Here is a 21,743-nt window from a genome sequence, read left to right as displayed (position 1 = left end):
TGCGATTTCTTCATCCAAATCCAATATGGTCACTACTCAGCCACCTCGTTGGGCATTTTGCTTGTTGTGGCGTTGTATTTGTATTTCTCGAGCATCCTAAAAATCTCCTTCATTTGAATGACCATCTCCGAACTGATGCGATTTCTTGCTCCAAATCCAACATGGTCGCTGCTGAAGTTCCTTTCTCTTGCATCCTGAAAATCCCTTCATTTTCGAATCTCCAAAATTATATGATTTCTTGCTCCAAATCCAACACGGACGCCAACGAGTTATATTGCTCGTGCGTCCTAAAAATCTCCAAGATGCGATTTCTTGCTCCAAATCCAACACGGACGCCAACAAGTTATATTACTCTTGCATCCTAAAAAATCTTTTTCAAATGTGGATAACCACATCTTCAAAAGAATGCAGTTTCTCTATCCAAATCCAATATGGTCACCGCTAAGGTTCCTTTCTCAAGCATCCTAAAAATCCCCTACATTTGGACGACCATGTCCAAACTCATGCGATTTCTTGCTCCAAATCCAACACGGACGCGAACAAGTTATGTTTCTCGTGCGTCCTTAAAAACCTTTTTCAATCGGATGACCATCTTCAGAAGAATGAAATCAAAATCCAATATGGCTTTCGACGTTTCAAATTTCCTTTCGCGTGCGTCCTGAAAATCATTTGTATTTGAACGAGTTGTGATCTTAATTGATGTTTTCACCGAGAAACTCTACGGTTGGTTACTTGATCATCTTCCACGAAATGAGATTTCTTGATCCCAATCCAACATGGCAGTCGTTAAGTTTCCTATTGTCACTGAGGCCCTGGAAACCCCCTTTATTTTGGGTGAATTGTGCACTATGTACAAATACAAATGCAAACACAAAGGCCACAGCAGGCAAATTGGCTAACTAGGTGGCTGAAAAAAAAATGCTCAATATGATGACCGATCTCGATGAGACATTCTATCCCGGAACGATGTGCCACGCGACCATCTTCCACGGGATGAAATTCTTTGATCCAAATCCAACATGCCACCAACAAACTTCCTATTGCGTGCGTTCTAAAAATCCTGCTTTTTGTGGATGAGCTGTGGCGAAACGGACTTCACCGATGTTCTCACCGAGAAATTCTATCCTGGAGGGATATATCACATGGCACTCTTCCACTGAATACACTTTTGATCCAAATTTAACATGGCCGCCATCAAGTTTCCTTTTTCGTTCGTCTTAAAAGTTCTTTATAATTGGATGACCATCTAAAAAAATGATTTTTTAAAATACACAAATCTAACATGGCCGCCACCGATTTCCTTTTTTCGTGCGTCCTAAAACTTGCCTTTATTAGGGGTGGGGTGACCATCTTCGAACAAATACAATTTCTCGATCCAAATCCAACATGGACTCCGACGTCAAATTTAACCAAATAAAATTGATTTTATTTGGTTAAATTGTAGCGAAACAGATTTAACTGTGGTCGGCTGAAGTTGGTTTTCTGTAGTTTCCAACTTCAAGGCGCAAATGCGAGCCGATCTCCCCGTTAAAAAGTCTCGCCACAGAGAGCAACAGTCCTACAACGATAAATCATTCAATCATAACACTTCACTCATAGTTTGAAAAACTGGTGGCAGATGGCAGCACTACGCATAACAAGCATTACAGAGAAACGAAAAAAACTTCACGTCAGGTTTCACTACACGTACACGCACATTCCCGCATGTACCGATTCGTTGGGGGTTCCGCGGGGGGGGGGGAGGTGTGGGCGGGGTGCATGTGTGGTGTAGCAGTAGTAGGTAGGGCCTCCAAAAAATTGCTCGGGGATCCATGATGTTCTTAAGTCAGCCACCTCGTTGGGCAGTTTGCCTGTTGTGGCGTTGTATTTGTATTTGTAAATGTCGTTTTATCCGAGAAATTCAATCCCGGAACGGTATGTCACATGACCCTCTTCCACGGAATGCGATTTCCCGATCCAATTCCAACATGGCCACAACAAAAGTTTCACCACGTGGATCCGTAAGAACTCGGTTACTCGAAGAAATCGAAACAACATCGCATTCCAACGGCAAGTGCCTATTTCAATTAATTTCGTCCGAAGAACTTCAGTATCTACCTTTGTACCCGCTTCGAATAGGAATCCACACAAACGCCGTGAACCTTCCCCCCTCCCCCACCCCACCATTCTTATTTGATAATGATAGTGCCGACAGCAATTGTAGCTCGTGAATGGACGGCGAGAGAGGAAGTGTATTATAACGATCTCGTATGTGATGCTTCCTGGAATTTCCTAGAGAAATCCAGGGATCTATGGGAAAACCGAGAGACACCATTCATAGTTATCATGAATGGGACAGAGATACCCGTTTGCATGTAATCAGCCGTGTGTGTGTGTCTTCGGAGACTCTTTCAAGATGGCGCTAGGATGGTGAATTGTGGAAAAAACCGTGACACAGTGGCGGCTTCCTCTGTCATTTTTTTTTCTTTTCATTCTAGTGACTTCTGTTCGAGTTTCCGTTTCTGGAGCGCAAATTACGTGCCTCCGTTCGGGTAGAGACTTGTTCGCAATTAAGCGTTGAAACGATCGATATCGGGAGACACACACACACACGGGGAGGAGCTGCTTCTCGGGGTGTGGATGGAAGATGTACTTTTTTCCTCAAGGCCATCGACACGGCAACTTCTCCTCCTCTGCCCCTCGATCTTAGTATGTAAGGATCGGGGCATAATAACTGTTATTGGGACGATACGTGTCTGAGTATTTAAATGAAAAAAAAACAAAAAAACTTCAATATGTGCGTCCCTCCTCCTGCGCATGAGGGTGGGCATTGAAATATTGTAGAAATTGTTCTGAAAGTTATTGTAGTAATAACATAACCTTTCCGTTTGGGTGGAAAGTCATGTGACATGTGATTACAGGTTTTCGAAGACTGATCAGAACTATTATGGAAGAAATAAATAGGAAAAGACATCCCCAGGAATATAATGACGCTACGGACTGAAGAGAGGGAGAAATAATGTAAAAAAAGCTGAAGGAAAAATAGGGGTCAGAACCGAACGATAAGGAAAGAAAAGTTAAAATTTAAAACTGAACTGATGGAGGAGAAGAAACGTGGCCAACGAAATGGCAAGAAGGTACGTTAGGAAAGAAGACGAAGAAAAATATCAAAGAAAACGAACAGAATCAATCAAGGAGAAAGGACGTGAACAGAAAACAGAGACAAAGGAACAAAAAATATAACAGAATCGCAGAAGAACAGAATAAAAGAAACGAGAAAAAAGATCAAGAAGAAGACAAAAACATAATGAAAGAAAAAACAGAAATAGAAATAAAGAGCATAAGAATGAAAGAAGAAGAAAGAGACGAATAAAAGATAGAAAGAGCGAGAGAAAGAAAAAAGAAAGGAGCGAGAAGAATCATAGAAATAGATGGAACAGAATTAACAATAAGAACAAAACTGAAGCGGCACAAAGGAAGAGAAAAGAAATAAGTGATCGAGAAGAAAAAATGAATAAAACGAAAGACAAAAGAACGTAACTGAAGGAGATAGAAAAGAATAGAAATAGAAAGAAAGAATATCACAACGGAACGAGAAGAAAGACGTGAACGCAAAACAAAACTTAATTGGAGAGAGGGAGAGAGCGAGAAAAGAAAAGGTAGCAAGAAGAAAGAACGTGACAGAAGACGAAAGAATGAACGAGAAGAAGAAAGAATGAACGAGAAGAAGAAAGAATGAACGAGAAGAAGAAAGAATTAACGAAGAACGGAAGAAGACAAAAGAACAGATTTAATAAAAAAAAAGGGACAAGAAAGAACAGAATAAGAAGAAAAGACTATAAAGAAAAAGAAAGAACCAAAAACAACATGGAATAGAACGATAGAAAAAAGAAAGAACGCCAAACAGAACGGAATGAGAAGAAAGAATGGAACGAAGACCGGATAAACAAAACTGAAGACAAAAGAGAACAGAGCTTAAGAGGGGTGAAAGAAAGGAATAAGAAGAACCAAACAGAAAAGGCGGGGGGGGGGAAGAATAAAGGAAAGAGAAGAATAAAAAAAATAAACCACTAAACTACAAAGAAGGAGAAGAAAGAAGGTAAAAACGGAATAGAAGACACAAAAGAATCAAATTCATGAATGAAGATGAGGAAAGTGAAGAACTGAAAAAAAAAAATAAGAAGGGGGAAGAACAGAATTGAAGAACAATAAGAATGAAATGAACAGAAAAAAAAAAGGAAGATCAAAAATGGAAGAAGAAAGAATAGAATTTATTGGAAAAGGGAAAGAACAGGACATCATCAGGCAAAACGAAGAAGACTATTTTACCGCACACAAACTCCGCACATCATACACCGCCATTCTGCAGTTTCCAACCGGTGGAGTTGGTTGGGAAATGAACGCGCCATCTATCGGTGGTCGCCCTAGGCTCGTCGGTAGGTAAAGAACTTGTTTCCGGTGTTCCTATGCCCGAATTCGAACCCAAAGCATCATCTCAATTTCGGTTTATTTCAATGCTATTTGAAGGTTAAGAACTCGAAATTACCTTTTAAGAAATTCATTGCGATCCACACTCTACGCCAGTGATTCCCAACGTGGGCGATGGAAAGTTCCAGGGGGGCGGTAGAAGCTACGGGTATAACATAGAATCCTATGGGTTAGGTTGCGTTGGGGGGGGGCGATGGGAGAAAAGAATTTCTGAAGAAGGGGGCGATGGGACAAAAAAGGTCGGGAAACTATGCTCTAAGCCATATAATGATGAACCCTTGGTCCCACGGACCAAATGTGGCCCCTGGGGGTTAGCTGGTGTGGCTTGCTCCCCTCAAACCAAATTATGTAAAAATGAACTAAGCGGCACATTTACACATCGCTTAAGTAACCCGTGGCGCAATTGCGGAGGATTTAAGCGATCCGTGGCACATTTAGAGATCCCTTGAGTGACATTTGGCAAGTTTTAGAGCACTTAAGTGGTCCCAAGTGCGGTTCTAGATCACTCAACTTACCCGCGGCACATTCCCAGATGACTTAAGTGATCCGCGGTGTAACTATGGATCATTTGAGTGAGGCGTGTGCACAGTTTCATAGCATTTAAGCTGCCCGGATACATTTCCAGATCACTTGAAGGATCCGCGAAACATTTAGAGATCACTAAAGTGGCTCCGTAGGTGACTCACCAATAGGGAGAATGTTAGTCCAGGGTGCCTACAACTTAGGGAAAGGTTTTTCCCGTTTTTGGCGCACCCAGTAAGATGTCATTTAGAATATTTCCGATTTTCATAAAGGGTGGTTGATGACGTAAGCATCGTCCAACACCCCCTTGTCATCAAAAGTCAGCGAATCGGAAACCCCCTCGTCCCCCATCGATGCTGACGTAATGCTTGAATGACCCCCTTACCCCAAAAGAACCCACCTGCTTTGACTTCTCGTGATTCATCAGCTTTAACCTCAAATCATGTGCTATATTGTAATCTTGCAAACTCAAACCACCCCGGACTGATTAGGTCAGTAATGATCATAATAAAGCGGAAGGCAAAGATAGATGACAGCACTTGCCATCACAGCATTTACCACAGTGGTCAAATCTCCAAATTGCGATAGATCTGGGTTGCGCGCTGTAACGCGGTTTACGGAAATTTCGCCTCCGGCACATTTGTCTGCCCTGACCATGTGAGTGACGAAGTGAGTGACCATATCAGTGACCAAGTGGGTTGGGTGAGCGACCGTATGAGTAAATGGATGACTTTAAGACTGAACAAGTGAGTGGGTGGGTGAGTAACCGTGTAAGTGAATTATCGTAAGACTGACTAAGTGGATGACCGTATGAGTGAATGACCATATGGGTGACCGTATGAGTGAATGACAATATGGGTGAGCGTATGAGGAATGAGTGACCAGGTGATCGTATGAGTGAATGAGTGACCAGGTGAGTGGATGAGTAACAGTATGAGGGAATGAATGGCCGTATAAGTGACCAAGTGTGTGCGCGACCATATGAGTGATTAATTGAAGGGGTGGGTGACCGTATGAGAGACAAAGTGAGTGCGGTCACTCATGCAGTCACTCACTCACTAATACAGTCACCCACCTACTTATCTGGTCACTCGTACGGCCACTTGTCCGCATACACTCAATCACTTACTCGTTCGCTCACAGGGTAGGCGAAATGTCTGGGACGGAACGTCTGGGGCGAAATGTCGGAGGTGAAATTTACCCGGATTTAACGCCCCCCCCCCCTCCTCCCATCATTCAACCACTACGTGTAATGAAGCAGGTGGGCTTAGTACATAATCCTGTGAATATTTACTCTCTCCAACAAACCGTTCACAGTCCCTTCCAACTGCCAAGATCCAATAACAGCAACGAATGGAAATTCATGGCGAGACGTGTGGGGTCATTTTCCACGAGTCCGCACTCCTTTCCTCGATCGCCATTTTGAAATCCATTAAACACATCTCTACCAGACATATATCTAGAAACTCACTACTTCCTCCATCCATTAACTTGATTTGTTGCCGAATGGGCATCTTTTTTTCGCAGTCTCCTTCCTTCTCCCCCCATAACCGATTTCACCCGTTATTTACCTTGCGCAACTACCACCCACCCCCCTCCCATCGTGGGAGCTCCAAACACCCCCCCCCCACACACACTCGCGCACACACAAGTCCTTTTCCCCAAAAATCTCCTTTATCCCGAACCTGACGTTTTTATGACGTCGCAAAAACGTGCCACGGGTGCTCTTACGCGATAACACACGGAATTCACTTGATACGGAGCGCGCAGTTTGTTTCTTTATATTTCCGGGGTTATTCCAGGTGTATGTTTCGTTTTTTCCCCTCTTCTCCCGTTTATCCCAAGGAGTGAACATGGGATAGGGCTCTGATTTGATTTCCTTTGGATTTCCCGGGAAAAAAATAAAATTTGATCAAGTGGTAGGGTTGTCCTAACACATTCGACTCGTTCACTGTGTCTACGGTGTTGTGTTAACTGTATCGTGGGGGGCCTCCTGGTGAAGAATGGTGGTGGTGGCGGGAGGGGGGGCCGGTTTCTATTCTATGGAGCGTTGACTGTTTGAATTTGGACCAGGATGAGCGGGTCTATTCGCCGATATTCATTCGGATTTCGACTGTTTGGAAGCTTCTCTCAGTTCTGGAGCAATACGCTGCCGTGGTTAAGGGCCACTGTTGTGTAATCCAAACGAAGGAACGTCCAAGAGGTATAGCGCAGTGGAGCAACTCTCTGTCGGCTTCGGTAATCCATTGCTTGAATTGAGGATTCTCTGCAAGAGCACACAGCTTGTGGTATCATCAGCTAGTGTTATTAGGGAATATCACTAGGATTATGTGCCAACTTTTCTGCTGCGGAGAAAATCGCCACGATGACCAACGAGCTTCTCGGTCAGCGAGCTTTTTGGTGATTAAGAAATCCGCCAAAGTGGTCAGCGAGCTTTTCGGCTGTAGAAAAGCCAACAAGATGGTACACGAACTTCTCTGCTGAGGAGAAAGCAACTAGGATGATCAGCGAGCTTTTCTGTTGTGGAAAAAGTAACCAGGATGATTAGCGAGCTTTTCTGTCGTGTAAGAAGCAACCAGGAGAGTCAGCGAGCTTTTCTGTTGTGGAAAAAATAACCAGGATGGTCAGTGAGCTTTTTCTGTTGTGGCGAAAGCAACCAGGATGATTAGCGAGCTTTTCTGTCGTGGAAGAAGCAACCAGGAGGGTCAGTGAGCTTTTCTGTTGTGGCGAAAGCAACCAGGATGATTAGCGAGCTTTTCTGTCGTGGAAGAAGCAACCAGGAGGGTCAGCGAGCTTTTCTGTTGTGGAAAAAATAACCAGGATGGTCAGTGAGCTTTTTCTGTTGTGGCGAAAGCAACCAGGATGATTAGCGAGCTTTTCTGTCGTGGAAGAAGCAACCAGGAGGGTCAGTGAGCTTTTCTGTTGTGGAAAAAATAACCAGGATGGTCAGTGAGCTTTTTCTGTTGTGGCGAAAGCAACCAGGATGATTAGCGAGCTTTTCTGTCGTGGAAGAAGCAACCAGGAGGGTCAGTGAGCTTTTCTGTTGTGGCGAAAGCAACCAGGATGATTAGCGAGCTTTTCTGTCGTGGAAGAAGCAACCAGGAGGGTCAGCGAGCTTTTCTGTTGTGGAAAAAATAACCAGGATGGTCAGTGAGCTTTTTCTGTTGTGGCGAAAGCAACCAGGATGATTAGCGAGCTTTTCTGTCGTGGAAGAAGCAACCAGGAGGGTCAGCGAGCTTTTCTGTTGTGGAAAAAATAACCAGGATGGTCAGTGAGCTTTTTCTGTTGTGGCGAAAGCACCCAGGATGATTAGCGAGCTTTTCTGTCGTGTAAGAAGCAACCAGGAGAGTCAGCGAGCTTTTCTGTTGTGGAAAAAATAACCAGGATGGTCAGTGAGCTTTTTCTGTTGTGGCGAAAGCAACCAGGATGATTAGCGAGCTTTTCTGTCGTGGAAGAAGCAACCAGGAGGGTCAGTGAGCTTTTCTGTTGTGGCGAAAGCAACCAGGATGATTAGCGAGCTTTTCTGTCGTGGAAGAAGCAACCAGGAGGGTCAGCGAGCTTTTCTGTTGTGGAAAAAATAACCAGGATGGTCAGTGAGCTTTTTCTGTTGTGGCGAAAGCAACCAGGATGATTAGCGAGCTTTTCTGTCGTGGAAGAAGCAACCAGGAGGGTCAGTGAGCTTTTCTGTTGTGGCGAAAGCAACCAGGATGATTAGCGAGCTTTTCTGTCGTGGAAGAAGCAACCAGGAGAGTCAGCGAGCTTTTCTGTTGTGGAAAAAATAACCAGGATGGTCAGTGAGCTTTTTCTGTTGTGGCGAAAGCAACCAGGATGATTAGCGAGCTTTTCTGTCGTGGAAGAAGCAACCAGGAGGGTCAGTGAGCTTTTCTGTTGTGGCGAAAGCAACCAGGATGATTAGCGAGCTTTTCTGTCGTGGAAGAAGCAACCAGGAGGGTCAGCGAGCTTTTCTGTTGTGGAAAAAATAACCAGGATGGTCAGTGAGCTTTTTCTGTTGTGGCGAAAGCAACCAGGATGATTAGCGAGCTTTTCTGTCGTGGAAGAAGCAACCAGGAGGGTCAGTGAGCTTTTCTGTTGTGGCGAAAGCAACCAGGATGATTAGCGAGCTTTTCTGTCGTGGAAGAAGCAACCAGGAGAGTCAGCGAGCTTTTCTGTTGTGGAAAAAATAACCAGGATGGTCAGTGAGCTTTTTCTGTTGTGGCGAAAGCAACCAGGATGATTAGCGAGCTTTTCTGTCGTGGAAGAAGCAACCAGGAGGGTCAGTGAGCTTTTCTGTTGTGGCGAAAGCAACCAGGATGATTAGCGAGCTTTTCTGTCGTGGAAGAAGCAACCAGGAGGGTCAGCGAGCTTTTCTGTTGTGGAAAAAATAACCAGGATGGTCAGTGAGCTCTTCTGTCGTGGAGAAAGCAACTAGGATGATCAGCGAGGTTTTCGGCTGTGAAGAAAGCAACCAGGATAATCAACTCGTCAGCATGCTTTTGGCCGTGGAGAAAGCAACCAGGTTAGTCAGCTCGCTAGCAAGCTTTACGGCTATAGAGAACGTAATCGAAATAGCCAGCTCGTCAGCAAGTTTTTCGGCTGTAGAAAAAGCAACCAGAATGGTCAGCGAGTTTTTAGACTGTGAATCAAACTATCGTCAGGTTCGGGATTACGTGAGCCTGAATTTTGAAAGTATGGCCCCGGAGCATCTTAGAATACGGAGTTTTGGTCATTGCCTTTCAGATATGGAATTGCATGAATCACTAATTCTTCAAATACATCAGCTACTAATTACATAATTCCAGTTACGAACTACAAATAAAGTACTCCATAATGGAGAGGGGGGGGGGGGGAGCACATGGGGAGGCTGATAGATATTGTGCTTTAAGGACTGTTGCCCGTTTAACCAAGATCTTGCCATTGTGAACTCTTCCCAGGCCGGGTTTCGACACCTCTTTATCCTGAGGATTCTTAGATAACCTACAACAAACGAGCAGGTAAAAGAACTTTCAAAATCCACAATTAAGTTCTTTGGACATTCCACTTTATGGACTGTTTCTTACTTGACGACGCAAAGGTTGGAGTCCATGAAGTTCTGAACTGCAAGGCCGCACCCGAGTGGTGAGGGATTTGACAACAGTACTCTGAGTATCAGGATTCTTAGCTGTCAGACCAACCAATAGATGAAAGAACTTTGGAAACCGCAACTGAATTCATTAGACATGGCTTGAAGGACTGTTTCGCCTTGACCCCTAAGTTAGGGTCTCTTAAGTTGTGGACGCTTTCAAGGCCTAGTTTTGGAAACTTTACTTTGAGGATTCTTGACTGGCCTATCAAAAAACAGTTGACGAAACCTTAAGAATCCCGACCGAGTTCACCGACCATCCTGCTGTATGGACCGTTTCTCGCTTTAGCGTAAAGTCAGCTTCTCTGAAGCTATGGACTTCTACAAGACCGGGTTTTGGCACCGGCACTGTGAGGATTCTTGGCTGCCTCACCAACCAACAGTTGAAAGAGCATTTAAATACACGACCGAGTTCATTGGATATCCTGCTTTAAGGACAGTTTCCCGCTTGAACCTAAGATGAAGTCCCCTGAAGCTTTGGATTACTCCAAGGCCGGGTTTTGGTTCTTGACTGACCCTTCAAGTACAGCTGTAAGATCCTAAAAAATCTCAAATCAGTTATTTCACTGGACATCCGGCTTCAAGTACTTTCTCTTTGAACCGAAGGTCGGAGTTCCTAAAGTTGCGGATTCCTCGAAAGCCGGGTTTTAACATCTATACTCTGAGGATTCTCAGCTGACCAACAACTGGAAGCACGTTCAAAAGCCGCAATTAAATTTAGGGTCTGAGTCCCTGAAGCTGTGGACTATTTCAAGACTGAGTTTTAGCACGCCACCGTGGCTTCTTTAAGGACTGTTTCTTTCTGGAGTCCTTGATGTCGTGGACTTCTCCAAGGTCTGATTTCGGGGTCCCGTACTCTGATGATTCTACCAATCACCAATGTGACCTATTCAAAGTGTCTACCAACAAGATCCTTACAAATCACAACTGAATTCCCTAGATATTCTGCATTAAACGATTGTTTCTCTTTGAACCTGGGGTCAGAGCAGAGTCCCAAAAACTTTGGGCTTCTTCAAGGCCGGGCTTTGCCACTGTTCTCTGATTATTCTTAATTAATGTTATTCATCTCGGTTGGATAATTCCCGTCAGCACTTAACAATTCAAACCCCGACTTACATTAACGAACACACTTGGCGTAGATCTACATCGGTTTGATCCCGGTCCAACCACCACCATCATCCTCACCTTTTTTTACGAATAATTACAGTAAAATATAATCTCACCTGAGATGACCTTTGTCCATCACAACCATCAAAACGGTCATCAGCATCTTCGCAACGGGAAAGACAAAGAGGAGAGCCACGCGGTCATAAAGAACGGAAGGGCTGGGGGGGGGGGGGGAATCCCCATTTGGCGAGCATAATTTGGCGCTATTTGGCAGCGAAACGAACCCCCGCCGAGCAAATCCGAAAGGAAAGGAGCAGACGAGAGAGGAAGAGCATCATCATTATTCTCTCTGGGAAAAATCTCTCTTTAGGACGGCCTTTGTGCGTGTGTCGTCTGCTCTTTCTCCTCTATTTTTCTTTATATCGCAATATATATCCGAATACTCGCCTCGCCGCACACAAAACACACAGCGGGTATATTTATTTATATTAGGAATATCCACCTACATCATTTTATATATTACGATGTCTCTTTTAAGAGGGTGATTAAACAATTTGTGCGTTAGAATATTCAAAGAGACTTGAGAACGAAAAAGAAAACCTTGAATTTTTGTGCGCGAAAAAAAAAGTGTTTATCTCTCGAAGACTTCGTTTATAGCGATGATGCTTCGAGTTGGATTCACAGGTGAGTGGTTTCTTTTTTCCCCATGTGGCGTTATATGCGGATTGTTTTTTTATACATGCATTTACTTCTACATGGAATTCCCGAATATATAGATAAGACTGGCTTAACCGAAGGTGCTTTTCAGTCAACATTGCCGAGAATTTGTCTTAACCTTGACCGCTTGTAGTGGGAAAGGGTAAAACTACTGTTGCTGAGGGCCCGATGGCCGAAACGATGACCAAATGGTCATAAGGGAATGAAACCCCTGCCATATAGCAAGGGTTTCTAGTCGTTCAATCGCCAATAGGTTCCTGGATGTCATGAAGTTAGTAGAGCTTTTTAAGGCAGACCCGTCTTTCGGGGGCGGGGGGGTCAGAGGGGTCAGAGGGGGACGATCCCCACAGCTTTAGAAAATACAATATAAATGGACAAACGAGGTTAAATATATATACATATATTGAGTATATGTTCTTTACAGCCTCCTCCCCGAGAAAAAGTTGAGATGACGGGCCTATTTTAAGGTAAAGGTGAACCTAACCAAAGATCCGATGGCTGACAAGATGACCGTATAAGGGAAGAAAGACCCGATTGCTAATACCGAATGGTCATAACGGAAGAAAGAGGCCTGATGGCTGACACGATGACCGAATAGTCGTAAGGGAAGAAACCCGATGGCTGACACGATGGTGATGGCATCGTAAAAGAAACCAACTAGGATTTTGATTCATTCCTAAAAGCTGGTTGATCCGCGATGACCCCTGGATGTTATGATACGTAAATGATGAGAATTTGAGGATGAAAAGGAACCTAAATCCAAGGATCCGACGACTGACACGATGATGATAATACCGTAAGAAAAAGAACCCATGATGTTGCTTCATTTTCGAAACGTTGATCAATACCTCGATGTTAGGGAGTAGGTGAATGATGAGCTTTGAAACCCTTTGCGGTCCTTTGTTGAGGTCGACATCAGGGAAAAAACGATACTTGATTGTGATAACGGCTTCTCTTACGATTACTAGAAGGTCTCCGTAAGTTCAGTTTCTCAGCAGAACTCATGAAAAAACGCAATAGCTAGCAACCAGGGGTTTTCTTGATTACGGGAGAGAGTAAGAACTGAACCAAAACCAAGTCCAAAAAAACCTGGACCGCAAAGGGTTAATATGAGAAAATGAACTAAAACCCAGGATCCGATGGTCGAAATAAAGGAAACGGGAAAAAATATGGAGAATGGTGTCGAAGAGATTTCGTGTCACACAGGTGTTTGGGACCATATGTGACTGACACTATAGTTACATTGCCATAAGAGAACCTTAGAAAAGAACCTAACTGATTTTATTTTAAGGCAAAGGGGGAATCTTTGAAGCAACGATTATTTAGGACCTGATAATCGATACGATGACGAAATGACCACGACGCGATGACCAAGGTCATTAGGGAAGGAAGAACACCCCCCCCCCCCACCCCCGGCCATGATACCGCTAGGATCTTAAACTCTTACCAATGGCCGATGATATTTTAAGATTGTGGGGTAGATGATCAGCCTTTTTTAAAGTTAACCAGATGAAGTATCTTAGAAACCGGGACAAATCCCGGAATTATAATTAAAAAAACGGGACAAAAACACGGAATTCATTAATAAAAACCCTTGATATTTTAGAAACCCTTCTTCGACGGACATTGCTGTGTAAAATTAGCAAACGTACAATGTATTACAAAAATATTATCGCGCTGCTTCTACGCAAAGGTGCCGAAATGAGTAAAACATGGAAATGTCGGACGTCCCCCGTATATACGAGAAAGCGAAATTAAAATAAAGTACATAATTGAATGTATAGTACGTACTGAAGCAACACCAGCTAGAGCAGAGGCAGTGGCTAGAGCCACTTTGCTCTAGCTGGTGTTGACTGAAGAGAGTTTTGACACTTCAAAAAATATTATGTACATGGCGATGAACGTGCATTTACAGTTGTCGTGTCAATCGTAATATTCGATTAAGCGGGGGCGGGGGGGGGGGGAAGTTGATGTTCAATGAAGTGGAGAACCTTAACATTATCTTTATGGAGAATATTTTGGTTGCAGAATTTTTTATGCGTTATCCAGTTAAGCGGGACGGGCTGAACTTGCATACGATTCTATTTCATTCGATCTTTGATTGCGCAAATTAAAAACGGGACAAGTAGGTGCCCCGAAATTCTTTTTCGGGACAGTGAATTTCAATAGTGAAAAACCGGAACATCTGGCCACCCTAACCTAAAAGCATCCGATGACTTACACGAGATGACCGAACGAAAAGGTGACCATACGTCCCGTATTTCCATGGACAATCCCGGTTTTTTTTTATGTTTTTCTGGCTGTCCCGGTTTTTTTACGTATTTTTCAACGACGCCAACTTTATTCTTCAAATCAACGATTAAAATTATCTTCCCAACTCAGAAATTACATTACATTAATCACGACTACAAATAAGAATATTCATCTAATATACTTGTGTCGTTTTTTTTAATTCACTGCAATTTGCAGTAGCGCTTCATTTCCTCCGATTGGCGACTTTTCGCACTTTTAACATCATTTTGGCGATAATTGGCGATGTTCCGTATTTTTCTCGAGCAAACATGGTCAGCCTACCGAACGATAATATAAAGTAGAGGAAAAAACCTTGAACATTATGAGAAATTCAATGTCATCAATGTTAGGGAAAGGGAACTCCATATCGTGAATCGGCGATAAATATGGTAACCTTGTCCCAACCTAACCGCATGCTAGAAAAAGGAAGGAAAGAATAGGCAGAAAAGAAAATAACCAAATGAAAAAAAAGAAAACAGTATATAATACATAAGTATGTGTGAGAGAGAGACAGATACACTTATCTGTTATACTCTCTTATCTCTCCCCCTCTTATCTGTAATACTTACAAATAATAGAGTAGGTACGAAGTAGATTTCTCTTTCCACCCTCACCTACCTGTTCTCTTTCACTCTTAGATGTAGATAGTAGAAGAAGAGGTAAAAAGGTACTTTTATTTTTATTTTTGGTAGGGTTGCAGCAAAGCTTGACGTGATGAGGAGAGGGGAAAGAAAACAGAGAGAACTTTTTGGATTTATTCCACTAGCGTTTGGACGCAATATTACGTCTTTGATCGTAAAGCGGTTGAAAATCCCTATGACTGGCACGATGGCCAAACGGTCATAAGAGGGGAAGCAGAACCCCCGATGACTGTGACACGATGGCGAAAGTGTCTGTGAGGAAACTTAAAAAGGACCTGCCTATATGATTTTGATGGATTTTAAGGCAATACGGTCACTTTGGACCAGATGGTCCTTACGATGATCAAGTGGTCATAAAGCAGAGAGAAAAAAAAACCAGATTAAGGTATTGTTAGGATTTTGAAAGCCGATTATCCACCTGGATGAAAGAAACTGGTAACCCCCCCCCCAGTTGCGGCCCTGCGAATGAGAACAAGAGAGGTAACCTCTTATATATAAAGCACACTTTAAAAAATTTATAATTTCCCCTCATAAAAATGTTCACGTTTCGTTTCAACAATCACGAATGATGCACCATTTCATAATGGCCATAATATCTTGCAGAACAGATATTTACTACTAGCCGTGAAATACCCGGCGCTGCCCGGGTTGTTTTCTATGCACTGGGATCATTTAAAAAGCAACTACAAACCATTACAAAGGCATGTACATGTATGAAACGCATTGTTTGGGAACCAAAGTAAACATTCGGAAAGTGATTGTAGGAACAAGTGTTTTTCGGAAAATGATCATGGGAGGAGATTCGGGGGGGGGGGGCGTGGTGAAGGCGACTGATTTATATATGCATATGTGAATTGACATCATCATCATTGTGCCCCCTCCCCCCAGACTTCCAAGTCTATCCCCGCCTATGAAAGTGATTCCTGATGCCGAGGAGCCATTGTTGCCCGATAGTTTCCCACCCATACCGGGCATATTTTCCCTGCTCTGACGAACTTTTGAAGTAGTCTGTCGTTCAATCCGGGTCCTGTTTCGTATATATGTAAAATTTTATCTGTCTACAATTGTAGATTTGTATAGAGAACATACGCACACAAACAACATCAATTTTATATACAGGGTGTCCCGTAAGTGCTTACGCGTGCCTTTATTTCATCAACCGTCCGTCGTAGAGGTACTGTTTCAATTCTATGTCCGTAATTGCCGATTTAAGATAATAGATGCTCTACCAACATAAATACCGTTGGACTTGAAATTTTAAGGGCAAAAAAGTTAAAAAGATTAGAAATGTGCGTATTATGAAGGTCGGAAACACATCATAATAAATGCTTGCATCAATCGCGTAAGAGACGATCTTGTCAATATCTATATATACCAAATTGGTTTTCTGTGTGTGTGTATGTTCTCTATACAAATCTACAATTTTAGATCGATAGTCGCCAAATTTTGCATATACAGTCGAATCCCGTTATAATGAACTCGCAAGTGACCGGCGAAACCACTTCGTTATAACGAAATTTCGTTATAAAGGAATTCCACATTTTTGCATTGTTCCTATGTAAATGTATTTGAGGGATCAGAAAAGTGTTAGTTAAAACGAGATTTGCGCTATAACGGTATTCGTTAAAACGGGATTCGACTGTATGGGACGATAGGCTACTTCAAAATTTCGTCAGAGCAGGGAAAATGCCCCAAACGGGCAAAAAAGCTGTCGGGCAACAATGGTTTCTGGGCCTCAACAATCACTTTCGGAACGTTTACTTTGGTTACCGTGGTTCCCTAGCAATGCGTTTAAGACGTGTGCGTACCTTTACAATGGTTTGTCACTTCTTTAACGCTGCCAGTGTATGTGTTTCTCTGTACAAATGTACAATTTGATATGTTTGTATACAAATTTACAATCTATCGTCGCTAAATTTTTCATATACACCAAACAGGACCCGACTTGAACGGCAGAAATGTGACTTTAAAAGTTCGTCAGAGCTGGACAAATGCCCGAAATGGGGGAAAAACTGTCCGGAAATAATTGGAGGCCCATTTGTGGTTTTGCCGCCCTTCTCCCATTGTGGTCTAATTTACTTGACCACTCTTTCCTCGAATTCGCCACCCCGTAATATAACTCCGCTTGGCCTCCCTTCACTCCTGCAAGTACATTTGTGTTGCTGAATCACTCTTTTGGTCATACCCATGCTCACACTCTCTTTAGGCCACTCTTTTGGTCATACCCATGCTCACACTCTCTTTAGGCCACTCTTTTGGTCATACCCATGCTCACACTCTCTTTAGGCCACTCTTTTGGTCATACCCATGCTCACACTCTCTTTAGGTCACTCTTTTGGTCATGCCCATGCTCACACTCTCTTTAGGTCACTCTTTCGGTCATTCACGTGCTTGCACATTATTTTAGTCACTCATGTGCTTTCACACGCTTTAGGTCACTGTTTTGATTGCTCGCTGACGCGGTTCCTCGCTCTGCCACTATGTTGATCATTCACACCTTTACACATGCTCTAGGTCACTATTTTGATCATTGACATGCTTTCACACGCACTCTCTAGGCCACTCTTTTGGTCACTCACATATCTGTACGCCCTCCAGGTCACTGTTTCGGTCCTTCACAAGCTTCCACACACTCGAAGTCACTCTTTCGCTCGCTCACGTGCTTGCAAACTCTCTAGGCCACTTTCTTAGTCACTCGCTGACCTACCCCCCTAGCTGTCTGGGCAGAGGTATATTTATTGAGGGTTATGCAAATTTTTCCGCCCTTCTCGCATTCTACTAATTTTCTCGGCCAATTCACCCTCAAATTTGCTACCTCTCTGAACTTGCCGACTTGGGCTATAGCCCGCTAAGCCTCCGCACCCCGTAAATACGCCACTGGCAACAATGGTCCCTGGGCCTCAACAATCACTTTCGGAATGTTTACTTTGGTTACCGTGGCTCCCTAACAAGGCGTTTCAGACTTGTATATGTCTTTACAATGGGGTTGTCACTTTTTCAATCCTCCCGGCATTTGAAGAAAACCCTGGCAGAGGGTGTTACAGCTAGTAGAATGTATTTTTCATTTAGTTGGATGCTGAACGAGACCCTCTGGTTGTACACTGAAGTGCCAAAAGTCATGGGATACCTCTTAATATCTTGTGGGACCTCCTTTTACCTGGCGAAGTGCAGCAACTGGACATGGCATTGACTCAACAAGTCGTCGAAATTCCCCTGAAGAAATAAATATTCAGCCATGCTGCCTCTACAGCTGTCCATACTTGTCGGTGCAGGATTTTGTGCACGAACTGAACTTTCAACCATGTCCCATTCATGTCTGGCGATCTATGCGGCCAAATCATTCGCTGGAACTGTCCAGAATGTTCCTCAAACCAATGGCGAACGATTTTGGCTCGGTGGCATGGCGCATTGTTTGGGTATGTCCATGAATGGCTGCAAATTGTCTCCAAGTAGGTCAACATAACCATTTCCAGTCAATGATTAGTTCAGTTTGACCAGACCATGCCACGTAAAAACAGCCCACACCATTATGAAGCCACCGCCAGCTTGCACAGTGCCTTATTGACAACTTTGGTCCATGGCCTCGTGGGATCTACGCCACACTCGAACCCCTACCATCAGCTGTTTATCAACTGGAATCGTGACTCATCTGACCAAGCATCTAGGGTCCAACCGATATGTTCACGAGCCCAGCAGAGGCGCTGTAGCCGATGGCGTGTTGTTAGTAAAGGCACTCGAGCCGGTCCTCTGCCGCCACATCCCACCAAAGTCAAATTTCTCTGCTCCGTTCACACGGACGCGTCTGTCGCACGCCCCGCACTCATCGTTGCTGCCATTTGGCGCAGCGTTGCTTGTCTTTTCACCCACTGACTACTCCACGCGGAAGTCGCTGGTCTCGGTCATTAGGTAGACGCGGTCGGCCACTGCGTTGTCCATGGCGGGAAGGCAACGTCTGAAATTAGATATTCTCGGCACGCTCTTGATACTGTGGATCGAAGAATGTAGAATACCGTAACAATTTCCGAACTGGAATGCCCCAGCACCTCCTAGAGATAGAAAGCCTCCGCAGTCTGCTTGCGACGTCAGTAAGTAGTCGATTTTTCCCCAGAATATTAGGGGGGGTGAGGAGAATTCTCTTCTCGTGCCAGTATCATCGCTGCGAGGAAAAGAAATGATTGGCGATTTATATGCCCCCCACATCCAATCACGATGCGGTATTTGTGAGCCAATCAGGAAGATTCCACGCCAAAATAAGAAGAGACGAAACAGGATGCTGTGTTTCAAAATGTGGCAAACTTGCTAGGCAGTCCGGATGACGTTTATGGCAAACAGCGCAGGGGCCTTCGATCTCGCCATATAATGATGTTTAGAAAACTTTTCACATGAATGAATCACTTGAGTGCAAACGAGAGACCCGACAATGCACTTCCCTTTTCACGCATTTCCTAGGCGATGCTACTGCCATCTATATATTTGCATGTTGCTATCCCCCATGACTTTTGATACATCGAGTGAACGACTCGACGAAACCTCGCACCACATGCGACACTGAATCGCCACCGTAAAGGGGCAACAAAAGCACTTATTTTTTTCCCTCCGCGAGAGGGAGACGTTAATGCATTATTTTTATGGAGTTGATTCATTAATTCATTACGAACTTAGTTTGGGGCTCAACGACCTTTTAATGTCGCGTAAACGCGGATTTCCGATGTTCGTTTATTGTTTGTGGTAAATCCATTAAAAACGTTGGATTGAACTCGAGAGATTGAGTGAAAAAAGTTAAGTGTTTCGTCATGAAATCCTCTTAATGGTCAACGAGATTTGCTTTAATTAATGAGTTTCATGCCCTGTGATTTGGTTTAATGAACGGAAGGAAGGCTATAAATTATTTTCCAATTCACTTTATTGTTTCATTTTGTTACATAAAATACAAGATGAGACCAAAAAATATTCCGCCAAGGGGGGGGGGGGGGCTACTCACTTCACCAAACGCCAACTCGGGCCATATCGCTACATTGCAATTTACTGCCATTAATGAGACGGGTTGGAAATGAAGGCACTGTCTATCTGTCTGTGGTCGCCTCGAGTTTTGTTAGGGGAAAATATCTTATCTATATCCTCCGTCGGGTTCGAACCCGGGACCTTGACAGTAATCTTCACGGTGGCAGACAAGTATCTTACCACCCTGCCACTCAGGCACAAGGGATAGAGTCCTTCTATCCCTAGGAGGTGATGAGTAGTAGTAGTCCCTTGGCGGAATCTGCAGTGTTTGCCATAAACGTCATTCAGACTACCTGGCAAGTTTGGCACATTTTGAATACAAATACAACGCCACAACATGCAAATTGCCCAACGAGGTGGCTGACTTAAGAACATCATGGATCCCCGAGCCCTACCTACTACTGCTACACCACACATGCACCCGCGGAACCCCCAACGAATTGGTACAAGCGGGAATGTGCGTGCACGCGTAGTGAAACCTGACGTGAAGTTTTTTGTTTCTCTGTAATGCTTGTTATGTGTAGTGCTGCCATCTGCCACCAGTTTTTCTAACTATGAGCGAAGTGTTATGATTTATCGTTGTAGGACTGTTGCTCTCTGTGGCGAGACTTTTTAACGGGGAGATCGGCTCGCATTTGCGCCTTGAAGTTGGGAACCACAGAAAACCAACTTCATTGACCACCACTGTGGGGTTCGAACCCGGATCCTCGCATCGCGAGTCCGTCACGTCACTATAGAAGCTCGTCCGTCACTTGAAACACAGCATCCTATTTCGTTTCCTTCTTATTTTGGCGTAGAATATACCTGATTGACTCACAAATACCGCATAGTGATTGGATGCGGGGTATAGAAATCGTCAATTCTGAGCCCGATCATTTCTTTCCCCTCGCAACGATGATACTGCGACACGAACAGGGAATTTTTCTTCTCCTGAATATTCTGAGGGGGAAAATGGACTATTTACTGACGTCACAAACAGCGTGCGGAGGCCTTCTATCTGTAGGACCATAAGTCCCGTATTTAACGGAACAAAACCCGTTACTTCCCCTTCACCGTCTCTTCTTCGAAGTTTCGAGAGGAAGGGGGCACCAAAGCCATCTCTGGATCCGCACCTACCCAGAAATCGCTTTAACTCACGTGATCATTTACAGGTGGTCCCAAGGCCCCACAAACCTGCAGCTTTCTTTGCACTATAAAGCCCCCCCCCCCCCGAGTTCCCTACTCTCACCTCCATTCACTCACGGCTGGATAGACTACCACCACCACTACTACTAAACCACAAATGCACCTCGTTGATATTCCTCCGCGGAACTTCTAACGAATTGGTACATGTTGGGATGTGCGTGCACGCACAGTGAACCTTCCGTGAAGTTTGTTTCTGTGTAGTGCTGCCATCTGCAATCAATTTTTTGAAACTATGAGTTTAATGTAATGAATGAATAATCGTATCGTTGTTTAGGCCTGTTGCTCTTTGCGGCGAGACTTTCTAACGTGGGGATCGGCTCGCATTCGAGCCAGCCTCGAAGTTGGGAACCACAGAAAACCGACTTCAGCCGACCACCACTGCGGCGACGGTGGGGTTTGGACCCGGATCCTCGCGATGCGACTCCGTCACTATGGCCACTACAGCCAAGAGGGTCTAGAGACCCATACTGGTTGATATATTTCGACTTAATAATGAATACTAAGTCCTGGCAAAATGCCATATAAATGCCTTTTTTGCCTATTTCCAAAAGGGAATTGGCTCTTTTTTGAAATTTTGCAACACCTAGTATTAATTATCATCAGGAAGCCGCCCCCCCCACCCCATCTTCCAGCCCCATTTAGGCGCAACTGAGTGATCTGAGGAGATTGGTGTTGGCATGAATTGGTTTTGC

General features: G+C 44.0%; 2 protein-coding genes across 2 annotated transcripts in view; one reads left to right on the top strand and one right to left on the bottom strand.

The window, feature by feature from the left end:
- The window catches only part of LOC149067897 (uncharacterized), a 346,496-nt gene that overhangs the window by 132,686 nt on the left and 192,067 nt on the right, over nt 1–21,743 (bottom strand). The window lies entirely within an intron of this gene.
- Nucleotides 11,767–21,743, top strand: part of LOC149067900 (uncharacterized) — a 153,832-nt gene continuing 143,855 nt past the window's right edge. The window contains exon 1 of the mRNA XM_089251984.1: nt 11,767–11,899. The gene's annotated coding sequence lies outside the window, so the exon portion shown is untranslated. The remainder of the gene's footprint in view (nt 11,900–21,743) is intronic.

The sequence above is a fragment of the Pholcus phalangioides genome, unplaced genomic scaffold (genome assembly GCF_987345545.1).
Source record: "Pholcus phalangioides strain wild (caught in Gottingen) unplaced genomic scaffold, Ppha-v1.0 ptg000028l_1, whole genome shotgun sequence".
NCBI classification, from domain to species: domain Eukaryota; kingdom Metazoa; phylum Arthropoda; class Arachnida; order Araneae; family Pholcidae; genus Pholcus; species Pholcus phalangioides.
This window is presented reverse-complemented; position numbering and strand designations above follow the sequence as displayed.